The sequence below is a fragment of the Artemia sp. Qi Xiang Cuo genome, chromosome 18 (genome assembly GCF_049724085.1).
Source record: "Artemia sp. Qi Xiang Cuo chromosome 18, ASM4972408v1, whole genome shotgun sequence".
NCBI lineage: Eukaryota > Metazoa > Arthropoda > Branchiopoda > Anostraca > Artemiidae > Artemia > Artemia sp. Qi Xiang Cuo.
The window spans coordinates 17,115,045-17,132,401 of record NC_142811.1 but is presented as its reverse complement, the minus strand read 5'-3'; the positions used below and the strand labels follow the sequence as shown (position 1 = coordinate 17,132,401).

General features: G+C 36.2%; 1 protein-coding gene across 7 annotated transcripts in view; it reads left to right on the top strand.

Annotated features, from left to right (window-relative positions):
• Nucleotides 1–17,357, top strand: part of Rap2l (Ras-associated protein 2-like) — a 101,134-nt gene that overhangs the window by 60,887 nt on the left and 22,890 nt on the right. For 2 of the 7 annotated variants that reach the window (XM_089104467.1, XM_089104468.1), the window contains one exon: nt 10,144–10,411. The exons of the other annotated variants lie outside the window; for them this stretch is intronic. The gene's annotated coding sequence lies outside the window, so the exon portion shown is untranslated. The remainder of the gene's footprint in view (nt 1–10,143; nt 10,412–17,357) is intronic. 7 annotated transcript variants of the gene reach the window in all.

Sequence of the window (17,357 nt, the reverse complement as noted above, 5' to 3'; positions counted from 1 at the left end):
TTAGATAAAAAATTTCAATTTTAAAAATAATGATAACTAAAAATACGATCCACAGGAGTTTACGACTTGTCGTAGAATTTAAAAATTAATCCATACAGCATAAACAATATCTGAAAAAAGGCCTTAAAGTAAAGTGTAAAACCATAGAGCAATAATTGTTCATAGCAATCTTTTGTAAATGCGTGGAAAGAATTGTTGGTTAACAAACAATGGGTACTTACAATTCACAGCTGCGATTTGTCGTGGAACTTAAACATTAAATCTTTAAATATAAATAGATACTTGAAAAAATCTTTTCAAAACTTCAAATCCGCAGGTGTAAAAATAAAATGCTAAACTGTAAAGCAGAAAATTAGTTTACAGCTACTCCTCAAAGCTTAACTGATAGAATTTGCAAAGTTTAATTTGTTAGACTTGATTTTTTTTGCTTTTATTTTGTATTATGCACTTAAAATCTACAAATAGTTTCCTACAACATGATTTTGGCTGAGAATTGAACTAGTAGTATTCTGCACAAATCTTACCCAGGTTCGATAAAATGTATTTCTGGTAAATGTTTTTGGTAACAATTCTGTTAGAAAGATACATGCACACAGGGCCATATCCAGGGGGAAGGCACGGCCATGTCCCGGGGGGATTTGGGGTTTTGCCCCCCCCCCCCCGCGAAATGTTTGTCTGGCTCGTAAAAACGTGACAATAATGGACGTAAACAAATTTTGTATGCGTTTTTTGTGTAACCCCCCCCCCCCCCCGCCGAGAAAAAATGGGTAAAACCTCCGAAAAAAATCCTGGATATGACCCTGGAGAGGGGCACCCGGCTTTGACCCTCAGAATTTGTGTATGACTCGTACAGAAATAACAAAAATACATATAAATAAATTTTGTTGTGTTTTGTAATTTTTTTTGTATATCCCCCCCCTCATAAAAAAAATATCCTATATTGTAAAAATATCATATATTGTGATATAGGATTTTTATAATGACAATACCTTTCTATTGTTCAAAGGTATCTTTGATAGTACTTTCAAGTGGGCAGGTGCCACGCTAATTGAGTCCGCTGAAAAAAAAAAAACAATACAATATAAGCAGGTGGAAAAATTGCTTAACTTATCAAAGATGATCAATCATGCATTCAACATTTTGACAGATATCTTGTCTTGATATCAAGAAGTTAAATGATTGGGCCAGCTGTTTGAATTTATTTTAATTTTTCTGGGAAGGCATAAAAGTACATCCTATGTTCAAGCTAATGATAGTCATGCCATTGGATTGCTGTAAAAAAAAATTGAATGAATTAATTACTGGTGATACGGCTGCATCTAGTTTTTCTACGAATGAAGGCGTGTTTGGTGGGGATGAACAACTTACCTAAACCGGTCAATGTGAATGGAGTACGTTTAAAAGAGTTACACGCTAGATCACTTCGTGTATACGAGGTAATGGGGGAAGATACAGAGCAACTCTGGACACAGGCTCAGATGTACATAAGACAGGATCACGGTGTTTATTCGTGTGTGCCCATGACAAGATGAAACCAGCAATAAGGGGTTTTCAGACCCAGCTTCTCCCTCCAAGGCCGTATTCAGGGGGGTTAGGGGGTTTAACCCCTATCCCCAAAATGTTTATCTGCCTCGTAAAAACATAACAAATTAATATAAACAAATTTTTGATTCATATTCCTTTGTTCGTAACCCCCCTCCCCTAAAAAATCTTTTGTACCCCCTCCCTCCCCCAAAAAAATCCTGGATGCGACCCTGTCTCCCTAAGTCACAAGATCTTTGCGATTTAAAACAGTTCGCGGTAACAAACGGTTTGAAATAACTGCCCCTTTCTCATCCCTCTCTCTTTACGCTAAAGTTTGACTTTTTATCCCAATTATGTAAGAACGACTTCCGAAATACAAGGGCCGTTGAATTTGAACGGGAAGTATTTTTAACGAACTTTTAAGACCTGGGTGTAAAGAGCAAGAATTGAGGAGGGGATAGTCCCCCTCATACGGAATAATTTCTCTTTGTTTTAATTTTTAATGTTGCTCCTTACTTTCAGTTGAAAAAAGTTGTTTTAGAAATTTAACCTTTGTAATTTCACATCCGCTGTGTCTCGTCAACTTTTTCAAATTATCCCTCGAAATAATTTCTTTTTACGTGCCTTATCACAGTAGACTGTCAGTTGGCGACACCAGACATGTTTCTGGAAAATGTATACATATCAGGGCCGTATCCAGAATTTTATTCAAGGACGGGGTGTATATAAAAAAAACTTTACAGCAACAAAAAATTGTTTGCATGCATTTTCATCACTTTTTACTTGTCGGAAGAATTTTTTTGGGGGGGGGGGGGTCAAACTAGGTAGCCCCCCCCCCTCCCGGATACGGCCCGGTATATATCCCACGTATTTCTTCAATTTGAGATTCCTCTTCTTTTTTCTTTATTTCCTTTTACCCGTGAAAAATTATACGATACTGTATTGAGAGTAAAATACCTCCCCCCCGCCCACCCTATTTTGAAGTAATGCTTTATCTTGCAAGCTTTACTTGTTTGGATAATCACGCCTCAAGACTTGTTTGTCAAAGGAAATCATTAAAAGAGTTGTTTACAACTAATGCCGCCAATAAAACTTGCTGTTGTGCCAAAATTCTTATCAAGATCTATTAGTTGCAAAAAAACTTTGGTAATAATAACATCTAATGACTTTGAATTGGCTTGATCTGCTTTGCTTCGGGATCTTTTTTTCTAGTCTAACTTAAACTATACGAGGGGGTGGGTCCTAATTCTTAAAATGTCCTTTTATTAGATAATTAGTCCAAAAAATATTTTCTCACAGAAGTAAAGAGCAAAGTTGAAACTTAGAGGAACTAAAATTATTGCTTCGCAGATTACGCAATAGCCTATATATACAAAACTAGCTCAGATAAACTGACTCTTGATATTTTCCATTATTTGTAAAGTTCTCAAAACTACCGCTTTACGGAAAACTGAGCTTGCTTGAGGTTTTGGATAACTGTAATTGTATGCTAAAAGTTATCGATGTCATGGCCTGTGAGAGTATTAAGAGCCTCACAAATTAGTCTTATATTTTCTGCAGGCTATTTATAGAATTTTCTGATCTTACGAGAACATCCGGGGTTTTTTTGGGTCCATTTTGAGTTTTCAGGAAAGCGCTAGTTTTCAAAATTCTAAAGATATTTCAGTGGCAGGCGAAAGAAATCGATTTGCTATCTTAGAGTTTTGATTTCCCGGCATTTTGGTCTTCTTTGGGCAAAAATTGAAATTTGCGGTGCAAAAAGGTATGAAAACGCCACGATGTCTTATTACCTGAAAACGGCACTAGATATTATAATTTTCTTTCAAACAAGCCCTCTCCCAACATTCTACGACCTCTGGTTCGATACAATCATCCTAGGATAAAAAAAGAAGATGTCTGCTCCTCATGCAAAAAGTGATCTTCCTTGCTGTTCAAGGTGGGGGACTGTAATTCTCCAATAGAGTTTTTTACCACGGTGGTTTCAATCGTGCACTTTTCATTTCGATTCGACGCCAATTTAGTTTCCAATTTTGTTCAGTTTCAGGCTGTCTCAAAATTCCCATAGATTTTTTTTAAATAATCTTTTACTATTAAGATTAATCAGAATACTAGTTATAATAACTTCCGATTACTATGGGTCATGGTTCGCTGTTGACTAGGTTGCACCTATTGCTGCACCCATAATAAATAAAATGTATAGCTGAAAATGGAGGTTTTAAGGAAGGGCAATCTTTGACAAAATGCTAATGCTTACTAAGTTTCTGAATCGTCGAACCCCTTTAGTAGCCTACTGAATTTTATAGATTCCAAGAGGCGTTGATTCATACCGAGGTGTCGCCAGTTTAGAAATCATGTACAACGAATGGCGCTTGCTAAGAAAGGCAAAAGTGTGCATAGCATGGCTGAACTGTGTGGCACGCGTGGCACTCCGAGATCTTACCAGTTTATGGAAAGTGGCTGATCCCTCGATTTCCAAAACTGCTACTTTTCAGGAGAGCTTTTGAAGTTTTTGAAATTGTTTTTCAAGTACTTCTAAAAAAGGTTGACAACCTTTTTTAACAAAAGGGGAACGACCAAACTGTAGAGTTTTCTTTTGCAATAATTGGCAACTATGTAACTATCCCAAGTCCAAACAAGGCCTTAGAATAGTTTCAGGTAGTGATAAAAGCAAATCTGCAACATATTGTAAGAAAGAAAAAAGGTAATTTTGAAGATAGTTTAGCGGTGTAATGCCAATTTTGACTGCAAATTCGGATTCAGCATAAAATTTAGCCCAAGACAGACAACTTACCTATTTTTCCATTTTTGGAGGTTGGATAGTTTCAATTGGAGTCCAGTTGGAGGTAGGATAGTTTCAATCGGAGTCCGTTTGGAGTTAGGATAGTTTCAGTCGGAGTCCGTTTAAAGGTAGGATAGTTTCAATCGGAGTCCATTTGGAGGTAGGATAGCTTCAATCGGAGCCCATTTGGAAGTAGGATAGTTTCATCCCAGTGTAGGGATTTCTTAAACAGGGATTTTTTTGTCCCATTTGATCCATTTGAACAGTAATCATATATTCGAAAACCCTGACTATACAATATTTTTTTTTTGAAAACACCACCCTCATTAGTAGGCTAATTATTTGGGTATTAAACAAATAATTCGAGAAACAATAGAAACTGAACTTTTAGTTAAATAATAGGCTACTACTTTTTTTAAATAGAGATTTGGGAGAACACTCACTCAACGTATTATATACAAATTTAATTAAGAATGAATTAACATATCCCATTGTGAAACCTAATACCATTGAACTTGTATCAAAAAGCCCTTTTAGATTAACTGCCAAAAAAGTAAGAATTGCATTAAAAACATGCTCCTGATATATTTCGTGTTTGTTTTTCAATCCTTGTAGAAATTAAATAAAAAAAACAAGTTTTTTAAACTGAAAGTAAGGAGCGACATTAAAACTTAAAACGAACAGAAATTATTCCGTATATGAAAGGGGCTGTCCCCTCCTCAACGCCTCGCTCTTTACGCTAAAGTTTTTTATTGTTTTAAAAAATAAAGTTGTGAGACAGAGTCAAACTTTAGCGTAAAGAGCGAGGCGTTGAGGAGGGGACAGCCCCTTTCATATACGGAATAATTTCTGTTCGTTTTAAGTTTTAATGTCGCTCCTTACTTTCAGTTTAAAAAACTTGTTTTTTTTATTTAATTTCTGATCGTTTTTTAGTTAATGCAGCTTTTATTTGCATAAAAATTTTACTTTTCTTTTGCTAAATGGATGTCTTTACAAATTAACTTACGTAACTAACTTCTGTATTCGTATATTTTTCTTCTGGCAAAAAATAAAAAGTTGCAGATTTTTGCAGATATGAGCTTGAAACATATGTAATAGTGTTTTTTGATACGCTGAATTCTGATAGTGTAATTTTCATTAAAATTCTTTCAGTTGTAGGTGATTTTTCCCCCCTCGTTAAAAAATTAAGTAAATTTTCTCAGACCTGGAGCTTTTGATGAGTAATAATAAACTTAATAAAATTTATATATTTATGATCAGCATTATAAACACATTCTTTTGATACATTTATTCACATCAAAATTCCGTTTTTAAAAGTTTCGATTACTATTGAGCCGTATCGCTTGTTTTTTTATTGTTTTTTTTATTACGTATATGAAGGGGTTGTACCCTTAGTCAATACCACGCTCTTTACGTTAAAATTTAAAAAAAATTTTATTCACAAACCCCTGAATCACAAAGGCCGTTTAATTAGAATAGATAGCTCTTTTGAAAGCACTAAAAAAAACTGTAGCGTAAAGAGCGAGGTATTGACTTGGGGGAGAACCCCTCACATACGTTATAATTTCTGTTCGTTTTAAGTTCTAATATTCCTTCTTACATTTCAGTTGAAAAAACTTGTTTTTTTATTTAATTTCTGATCGTCTAATGATCGATTTAATTTCTAATGCTTGGAAATCCGGCGCCCCCTTCATAGAAATGTCTCTTACCCCAAAGAAACATCCTCCAAGGACCTCTTCTCCAGAGTAACCCCCTTCTCTAGCCCCCCCCCCCCCAGAAAAAATCCTTCCTGAAAATGGTTGTATACTTCCCAATAACCAATAAATAATGCTGGCAAGTCCGGCGCCCCCTTCATGGCAATTTCCCTTCCCCCATGAAAACTTCCATCATGAACAGATCTATCCAACATAACCACCGACCCACCCTTCCCTCCCACTACCAGAAAAAAAAACCTCCTGAAAACTTCTGTATACTTACCAATAACCAATACTATATGTTAACATTGGGTAAAGTTCATAACTTTTAGCCCTCCCTCTGGGAACTTCTGTGGATTATGTCACCCTAAAAGACATATTTATCATATTTTTTAACATTCTGAACAAAACGGCTATCTAAAAATGTTGATCGGATGACTGGGAAAAAATAAGCGTGGGAGGGGGCCTAGTTGCCCTCCATTTTTTTTGGTCACTTAAAAAGGGAACTAGAAATTTTATTGGCCGGTTCAATGAGTCCGCTCAAGTTATTCTATTACTACGTAGTCAATACAAATACCCCTGGGGAAAAAAAAAACAAATAAACACTCATCCGTGATTTTTATTCTTGCAAAAAATGTAAAATTAAGTATTTTTGCACATATGTGCTTGAAACCTCTCAAGTAGGTTATTGTTATATTCTGAATATGATGGTGCGATTTTCATTAAGGTTCTATAGCTTTTAGGGGGTCTTTCCTCCTTTTTTTGAAAATCAGCCAAATTTTCTCAGGTGTGTAACTTTTTATGGATAACACTAAACTTGATGAAACTTATATATTTGAATTCAGCATTAACATCTATTTCTTTTTGTATATCTATTTGTATCAAAAACCCGTTTTCTAGAGTTCCGGTTACCATTGAGCCGGGTCTCTCCTTACTTACAGTTCGTCACCACGAACTGTTTGATTCCTTTTAGTGATGATGCTGGGATAATTTTTTTGTATTAATGGTGACGTGTTTATTGTAAATCTCATTTCATATTTATCTGTGCTTTGCTTATTGTGGCTTTTAGATATAGAGCCGAAATATTCATTTAGAAAAAAATTCGGTACTGTTCTATTAGCTATGCAACACGCGAGAAGTGAAGTTTGGTTAATGCTAATGAAATAAAACAAAATATGATGAAAACATAATAGTTTAGAAACAAATTCCGGCTATAAATGTGCGTATTAGGGGGGTTGGGTAAAGCATTGCATATATTAAACACGTAACCTAATCTAAGTACCTTCCCTCCCTAAACCCAAAAAAACTCAAGTTTAGCCTAAATATAGTTCCCGGAGTGAGAAACCCCTTGTTTATTCAGCATCTAATAGGAATTACCGGTTAATGCCTATTTGATCTTTGCTTTTCTCGAGTGGCTGTCTCGCGTGTTGCCTAGCTGATAGAACAGTACCAAAATTTCATTGTCAAAACAATTCCTTGTTATTTGTCTTGCTGCTGTAGCAGAAACTTTTCCAAGATCATCAAAGGCGAGTACCCTTTGGGGGGGAGTGAAGACTTATTTAAAACTGCTAATAGTAATGATTAGTTAATAAGGAGCAGTACTTGTGCATTATATCCTACACAGCGCTATAGCCTGTACGGGGAAGTACTGCAGGAAACCATTCAAACGGGTATTTGCTAGATAAATGGATCGCAAAGCGTGATTTCTTATTGCGTTTACAATATTCAAACTGTTGTTTTTGGGGGTTTAGGGGGGAAGGTACCTAGGTTAGGTTAGGTTAGGTTGCGTCTTTAATATATGCTATGCTTTAACCCCCACCTACCTACTCCTAATGTGCAAATATATAGCCCAAATTTGTTTCTAACTATGGTATTATATTTCCATTCAATTTTACTTTATTTCATTAGCATTAACCAAACTTGACTTTTTTCGTGTGTAGGATATAATGCACAAGTACCTAAGGACCCATCTATCAGATCTTGGACTAGATAAAAGAGCACATCGGATTGAATCAAGTTTTGATTATCCCTTTTCTTATGTCCTCTGGCATCACTAGAAATAATATGCGAATTTTGCACTTCCCTCTTATTACTACAATGGCTTATTACTACAATGTTCGTTATTGTCTGGTTTAAACCGATGAAAATGATTCTTTCAAAATACCCCTCTTAGCAGGTTGAAAACTACCTAGACCTTTCGACATTAATCTCTTTTCAAATTGGCTTGACACCCTCAAGGATTTATTAGTAGGCCTATAGCCTATTTTGGGTTGTTTTTACAGATGGTCATATTCCCCCTTGAATAATTATTATAATCTTGTTTGATCATGAACAACATAATCGAGTTTGGCCAAATTTGGTACCCTCGTATGCAGACTCAAGCATACACAAATAATTATAAAAGTGTTTACTCTTATAGTTTATTTGCTTATAATTGTTGTCGAGATTTTTTGGGGGTTTACAGATCATTGTGTAATTTATAAGATTACGGTTTTTATAAGTTTATAAATACTGTAAAATCAAACGAGAAAAAATTACCCTGAGCAGAAGCGCCACAAAGTACTAAGAAGTGTGAAAATGAAATCTGATTTTATGAATTGATTAAATGGAAACTCACACAACTAAATATACCTTACAAAATAAAATAAAAAAACTTTAAAAGATTAAAAATAAAAAATGAATTAAAAATAGAAAAATCGGTAGTTTTCCTTTAAAGATGTAGTTGTTTACTGTCAATAAATTATTCATATTTGAAGTTTTACGGACGAAAAGGGTAGTTAGGTTTACAAAATTTTGCCTAGTTATTTTCACGGTTCAAAGTGGCAACACTGACAAAATTTTTTAGAAAATTGCAGATTTTGGGTATGAGTAGACCTAAAATGGATCCAAGGAACAAAAATATTTTTGTTTTAACGTCCTTGATACTTCAACGGTTCAGCCAGAAAGAACAGCAAAACCCCAAATGTTAAAGTGCACCTTCTTGACAGGATTTTATGTTTAAAACAATGTCTCCAGCTATTATGTCCTTTCCAGGCTAGTATGGTAGAATTCACTTCGGGGAGGGGCAGGTTTGAAAAATTAAAAAAATGGGGCAAGATTATTTTTGAAGGAAAACTTCAGAACAATTGTAAAAAAACAACATTCAGTGAAGGGGCCTTGGTTCAAAGACCCACTTTTCACTGTTTAAGTATCTGGTCCATTGACCTTGTTCTTCTGGGGAGCTTTGTCTCTCTGTACCATCATTTCTCAGGCTAAAAGGGGAGCTGTACAGTTCCGCCAAGTTGGGCACACGTCACCTGGTATATATGACTTCTGAGAGCGAGTGATCCCTCGGTCAGGCTATGAGTCATACACAGGCAAACCATCAGCTGTGATTACCGGACAGTCCACCGTGCAAAAAGTAGGGTAGCAAAGTAGCAGTCCTACTTGGCAGTTTTCATATTTATTATAAGATTTTGTTTGAAAATACCATTTTTACGTGTAAGAATTTTTTTGCTCAATGAAAAGCTGTCAAAACACAAGTTGTGCTGTTAAAGTGCCTGCAGCTTTTGGAATTCTGTCGAATTCTACTACTGACAGCCTTGAAACTTTTTCCATACCTGCGGACAGTGTATATGACTAGGAAAAAGGACCTGAAAATGAAAAGAAACCAAAAGGGGCAAATCATTTTTTGCTAAAAGAAAAAATAATTGTATCTCTATTTTTGCCTTAAAAATAGAAATAATTTATGTATATTCTAGTTATGCGGAAACGTTTTCTCCTAGGTCAGTCATGTAGAAAAACATAAGTTTCATTTTTATATATATATATATATATATATATATATATATATATATATATATATATATATATATATATATATATAATTAACGTCTTGAGGTGCCGTAATTGAAAATGTAATAAATTTGACGGAAACACTACATTTTCGTTCAGTAACAAGCATTGTAGAGAGATATAACAGAGATATGTAGACGTTAAATTTCACAATAGTCGTAACAAGTCAGCTCAGATGCTCTCAAGGATAGTACTATGATCAGGGTTGCCACCCAGTGAAAAAATCGCTAGATTTTAGTGATTTTTTGGTTGACTTAGTGATTTTCTTCAATAATTTAGTGACTTATGTGCTGATTTAGTGATTTTTTTCAGGCAATATAAAAAATCCCTAGAACTAGTGATAAATCACCAGGGGCAGCAACTTTGACTATGATGGCAAAGTCACAATGCTAAGCCTTGAGCCTAGAGCATTGCAGAGAATGAGGGGCGGTCACTCTTAGAAGTCGCGTACATCAAGTGACGCATGCCAAGCGCGGTGGAGGCTGTGGCAAGCATGGTGGAACTGCGTGGCACACGTGGTGTTCTGAGGTGTACACCATGTGGTGGAAATCCCCCTAAAAAAAGCCACACTGAGTCGCAAGTATGTGAATCACACTGCTAAGCTGAATCACACTGAGTCGCAGTAGGTTTTCTCCAAAGTATAATCACCTACGGAACAAGTACTGACAAAAACCTACCCTCTCCACACAAAAAAGTGACCCTTTGTATGCCTATGCAAACCTGGCAACTAAAAACCGTAGTTACACAATTCATCCCGGTCACTCGTCGCCTGAATCACGCTCTAGTATAATTATTGGCCGGAACAAAGTACTTTGGCTCGGAGCGATTAAGTAGTACAACATTTTGCGTCTAGAGGCGCTGAGGTACGCGGGGTCACTTTTGGGGAGTTTTGTTATTACTTGTTCCGTAGGTGATTATACTTTGGTTTTCTCGCTGTATAACGCTTTAAAATGCACAAATCATTTCTTTTTGGGAGTAACAAAATGGCGCTGCCTATCTCGAGGGGTCGCCAACTTTCAGACATCATGTGGTGCCTTTCAAGCATTGCAGCGACTGTGTCACGTGTGGCGGAACTGTGGCAAGCGTAGAAGAACTGTGCGGCAGATGTGGAGCTTCGAGATGTACACCATGTGGCGGAAAGTGGGTGGCCTCCCGGGTAATCTAAGCCGTCCTAGCCGAGTGGACTGGTCCACTAGACTCAGAATCCTATGTCCGAGACGGCGAGGGTTCGAATCCTAGTGTACCCAATTATTTGGTTTGGGACGTGGGTCAGTGGCATGACTCTTTAAGCTTAGCCCGATACGACCCAGCTCTAAATGGGTAACTGGAGATATCTGGAGAAGGTAAACAGGGAGGGTGTGCAAAAGCGCATGATGGCTGGCCCCCATCCCCCCATTGTACTTCCTGGCTGAATCACATTCAGAGGGAGATCAGCACCGCTGGCTCGGACCTTAAGGGTCTAGTGCCGCATCCTTTACCTATTTTACTTTAATCTAAGTTGTATACTCTTGGGGACCAACCCCAAGGGAGTATGTTTGCCCAGTAGTAGAATAAATATAAATTATTCAATATTTTGAGCAATTTGATAATGTATTTGTTTTAAACAAACTTTGCTATACTCTATACTTTCCCCCTATCATAGGTTTTGAAAAGACGTAGATTAATTACTACCCCACTGTGTAGTTTTATCACTAACGACGGGACTAGGGTTGAATACGCAGTTCTTCAATATTTTCTTGACGTTTTTAGTATTTATTGTTAGTTATAGTTTCCACTGTTTTTTTTTTGCGTTAGTTTTTAAAGTTAGACTATGTTCCTTTCTTGTTTGCCCGACGGTGTATATTCCCTCTGAAACACAGTAGATATATCTACATATCTTTACTATGTTCTGAAGTAAGAGATGCCTTAACCGAGCCACAATTATGGCATTATTTAGACTTTCCAAGAGAAGAATCTAAACTTGGTTGAAAATTTCGCTTGTTTGGTTTGTTTTTTTTTCCATTTTTTAGTTTATTTAGTTGTTGTTTGTTCGTGTTTTTTAAATAGCTTGCAGTATTACTGCACGCCAGCAAAAACTTAGGTTTTTTCATTAGTGCAGTAGTTGTAAAGTTCATTGATATGTTAAACCTGCAGGAGAACAGAAAAATATGCCACAACTTTCACAGGGAACTTAAACCTTAAAATAGAAGTTTTATATAACAATTAATATAGTTCTTGTCTATATTAATTATTATAGTACTTAAAATAATTCTCGCGGTGCTTGTGCATTATATGGGCCTTTCTAAAAAGTTAAGTTTGTTTAATACTAATGAAATAAAATAAAATAGGATGAATATATAATAGTATATAAACAAATTTGGGCTATATATTTGCACATTAGGGGGGGGGGTGGGTGAAGCATAGCATATATTAAATTCGTAACCTAACCTAACTTAGGTACCTTTCACCCCCTAAACCCCAAAAAACAACAGTTTAAATATCGTAACGTAATTAAAACCACGCTATGCATTGCATTACTCTATAGCGGTCTCATGAATTAACCCGTCAAAACGGGTTTTTCGTGACTGGTTTCCTTGTAAAGGCCAATATAGTGCCCGAGTACCTTCTCGTCTGGTATAAGCCTACATTTTTTTTTTCTTTTCTACAAGGTCCCTTGTTCCAAATAATGAAATACGAAATATTTAAGAAATAGTGGAAGAGATTGCGAAAATGTCCAGACTCTAGGGGAAAGGGCTAGTACAAAGACCCTTCTCCTCCCTTCTACGCACGGACCTCGTATCTTGTTTTTCGTAGTTCTTCTATTTTTTTTGTAGATTTTTAAAGGGCTTCGATGCGCCTTTATTGAATAGTTAGTACTTACGTATTATTTAGAACATACTCAAGAAGTGAAGTTAGGTTAATCATAATGAAATACACCAAAATATGATAAAAATATAATGCTTTAGTAACAAAACTGTTGAAACTACAACAAAGAATTATGGAAAGCAGGCCGTCAAGAACGCATTATATTAATACCTAATCTAACCACCTCTGTTTATTAAATATTTAATTAAAATATACCTGCATCGTTGTGTATTTCACGAAAGAATGAGCTAATCATGTCCGAATGCGAGAGAAAAACTGGTTTACTCAGATCAAACAAAACAAACTTCTCGAGTGTGTTCTTGATAATACGTAAGTACCAAATAGTTTTATCTTCAAGTTTTCGAAGGATTGCCCACTTTCCGCCACGCTTGGCATAGTCCCCAAGAGATTTGGTACACTTTCTCCACGTGCTTCCTGGTGTCAGGCACGTACGCAGGAATTTGTTTCGGGGGGCCCAATTTGTTTCGGGGCGGGGGGACCAAATCCTTCAAACCCATTATTCTGTGAGAAAAATCAGAAAATTATGGGAAAATGAAAAAAATCGTAAGATTTCGGGGGGGGGGGCGGGCCCGAAGGCCCCCCCTGCGTACGTCCCTGCCTGGTGTACATGGTTTCTGAAAGCTGGTGCCCCCTCGGTTTATTTTAATTAGGATTTCCACGCTGCCCTTTACATCAGAACTCGCCAATTTATTTATGTTTCACAATCACTTTGTAATTTTTTTATCAGTAAATACTTACCCGTCGTACTTGACTTGAAATCACAAAGAAAAATGACTATAACAATTAAATATGCATTTTTAAGGTTTTAATGGATTCCTGGTTCAGTTAAAGTGGTCATCTATTCTCGGAAGAAAGCGTCATTACTATCCAATAAAAATGAGAAAAGGGAAATGCCACTTTATGGTTATTGAGCAGATGATTGGCCGACGGCCATTGGAGCGATAAATGACATGAGGACAAAGACTTTTTTATCGATGAATAAGTAATAAATAATCCATAAAGACGAATTATAATTTGTAAAATTATTGTATCGATGGAGCTTAGCAAGATCATAAAGGAGCTTGTGTCAGGGTTGCCATTAACTGTTCTAAAAGGTGTTCCAAAGTAATCTAAAATACCTTCCATCTAGTACTTGGCCCCCTCCCACGCTCTTTTTTCCCAAAATCACCCGATCAAAATGTTGAGATAGTCAAATTGTTCAGCATGTTCGAAAATATAATAAGTATGTCTTTTAGGATGACTTAATCCCCCGAAGTCCCCGCGGGGAGGGCTGAAAGTTATGAACTTTACCCAATTTTAACATATAGTATTGGTTATTGGGAAGTATACTTACGTTTCAGGAGGGATTTTTCTGGTAGTGTGGGGTGGGGGGTTTAGTGGGAGGATCTTTCCATGAAGGAAGTTTTCATGGGGGAAGGGACATTGCTATGAAGGGGACGCCGGATTTCCCAGCATTATTTAAAAAAAGGTCAGAAATTACATAAAAAAAAGTTTTTCGACTGAAAGTAAGCAGCAACATCAAAACTTAAAACGAACAGAAAATATTACATCTATGATTGGGTTCACCCCCTAGTCAATACCTTGCTCTTTAAGCCAAAGATTTTTTAGTACTTTCATAAGAGCTATTTATTCTAATTAACGGCCTTTGTGATTAAGCGGCCATTTTTAAAGAATTGGAACAAAATTTGAACTTTAGCTTAAAGACAAGGTATTGACTAGGGGGCGAACCCCCTAATATACCTATTAAAAATCTATGAATATAGAAGTTCGTTACGTAAGTTAATTCGTAAGTTACGTATATTTATTACTAATAAAAAACATTCTTAAATAAAATTAAACAAGTTTCGAGAAAGCCATTTAGCCAAATAAAAGTAAAATTAATAGGAAACTTTTGTTTTAATTATTTAGGCACGGTGAGCCAATATCAAAACCTGCATTAATTCAAAAACGTTCAAAAATTAAATAAAAAAACAAGTTTTTTAACTGAAAGTAAGGAACGACGTTAAAACTTAAAGCGAACAGAAATTATTCCGTATATGATTGGGGCTGTCCCCTCCTCAACGCCTCGCTCTTTACGCTAAAATTTTACTTTATAACAAATCAATTTTTTTTTAAACAATAAAAAACTTTAGCGTAAAGAGCGCGGCGTTGAGGAGGGGACAACCCCTTTCATATACGGAATAATTTCTGTTCGTTTTAAGTTTTAACGTCGTTCCTTACTTTCAGTTAAAAAAACTTGTTTTTTTTTTTATTTAATTCCCTAAGACACCATCAGCAACTTCACAAATTGTTTTTCTAAAATTATTCCAACCATCTTCCACATTGTCAAATTTTGAACTCTTTAAGTTTAGTATTCAACTGTGACTGGAAACTTTCTGTCAAATTCTCATCCTGGAGTCTACCAACATCATAACTTCCCGGGAGGGAGTTACCCTTCCGAAATTTCAGCTTCAAATTAACCCTAGACATTACAAGTTGGTGATCTTTATTTTAACATCAATAACAGCACTCCTTTATACTTTTTATACTCTTTTTGACTCTTTCTCACAACTGTATTTTTTTTAAACAATAGAAAACTTTAGCGTAAAGAGCGAGGCATTGAAGAGGGTACAACTCCTTTCATATACGGAATAATTTCTGTTCGTTTTAAGTTTTAATGTCGCTTCTTACTTTTAGTTGAAAAAAACTTTTTTTTTTATTTAATTTGTAGACAAGTTCGAAGTAAAGCCATCTTATCAACAAGAGTCGAAATCCTGCACTACTTACGGGGAGGAAACCCATAGTAGATAAATTAGCTAGGAAGAGGTTTTTCAGCGCGAAAACGCCCGTCAAACCAGACCAAGCCCAAAAGAATTATCCATTAATTAGAATCCCGTGAGAATGCTGTGTCGTTTACTGGGCTATAATTTCCTCGAGAGGCCCCACTCCTCAAGTGGGAATATAGTTGACCGCAAGGTCCCATCCCTTCCCAAGGGTTGTCCCTGTCTGTATTTATGCTCCTGTGCATTGGTATGTCACTAGGGTTGCCACACGGTGAAAAAATCACTATATTTTAACGATTTTTGTTTGATCTAGTGATTTTCTTCAATAATCTAGTTATTTATGCGCTGATTTAGTGATTTTTTCTTTAGGCAATATAAAATACCACTAGAAATAATGATAAATCACTGGATGGCAACCCTGTATGTCACCCCTTTTTTTAAACCGTTACATTTAAGTTTTATTCTTTTCTGTTGCTCCCTTCCGATTCCTTCTTTTTTAATCGCTCATGGAAGAAAAATCGCTTTCAAGTTGGACATCATAATATAGACAAGGCTCAATTGTTCCACTGGTTTGCTACGCTTGCCAGGAACTCGAAGAGAAATTCCTAATAGGAACCCTGTCGCCTTTTACTGTAAAGAAAAAAGGCAGAAGTGACTGGAGAAGAAAGTGATAGTTATCTGAGACGGCAGATGAATTCCTGAAACGCAAAGAAAAAAGAAGGAAACAAAAAAGAAACCTGTGGTATTGTAAGCCATAAAAACGTGACTACTGTCTCTAATAAACATTCTGATTTCTTACTTTCGTTTTTTTTTGTGAAAATGCATGGATTATAAGCTAGACGTATTATTGAGGAAGTGTCTGAAAATGAATTAAGGCGACCTCAAAGAATCGCCCTGTCTCGTTCATTATATGATTTTTTTTTTAGCTTGTGTGGCCAAAATGTTTAGAATTGATTGGGCTGTCTTATTCACCAGGGTTGCCACACGGTAAAAAAATCACTATATTTTAGTGATTTGTGCTTGATCTAGTGATTTTCTTCAAAAATCTAGTTATTTATGTGCTGATTTAGTGATTTTTCTTTTAGGCAATACCCCCCCCCCCCCAAAATGTATGTCTGACTCCTAAAAACTTAACAAAAATGAATATAAACAAATTTTTTATACGTTTTTTTTTTAGTTTTTTAATACACTATAGTGACCACTTCGACACTATCCTTTTTCTTTATAATACAACAGAAAGGCCCTTCGATTTCCATTCAGCAGTATCTTCAAATACATTATATATGGTTGATCTTGGTCGGAATCACAGATCATATAATTATCCAGTAAGCTTATCGCATATCATTTCTGGTCTTCGTTCTCGGTGCGAACAAAAAGCTCCTCCCACTTCTTTCTACATTAGCGGGTTAGTCTGTTTCCGATTGTTTCCAACAAAGTGCATTATTCGTAATAGCGGGTTTCCACTTGTTTCCGATTAGATCACTGTCTGACTTGTTACCCATGAAAAGATCTGATGCCGCCTATGTTTCTATCTGCAAAAACGTTCTCTGGAGCACTCGCACCTTGGTCCGGGTTTTTATAATGGGTGAGATAGGGGAAGATCATACTCACAGTTTATGATCATACTGGATAATTATATAAACTGTGGTCGGAATAGAGTCCTACTTTCTGTTGCTGCGCTGTTTCGCATTATGAACCAAGTGTTAATGTGGGATGAATAGGGAAAATAATTCAAGTTTTTTTTAGCTTGTGTGGCCAAAATGTTCAGAATTGATTGAGCGGTCTTGCCATAATTTATAGGGCTTGGATAAGAGATCCGAGTAAACGACAGACAACTAAAAACCGACAAATATTTTCCTGGAAATCAGAGAGAAACCATTTAACTTCTCCCGTTTTATT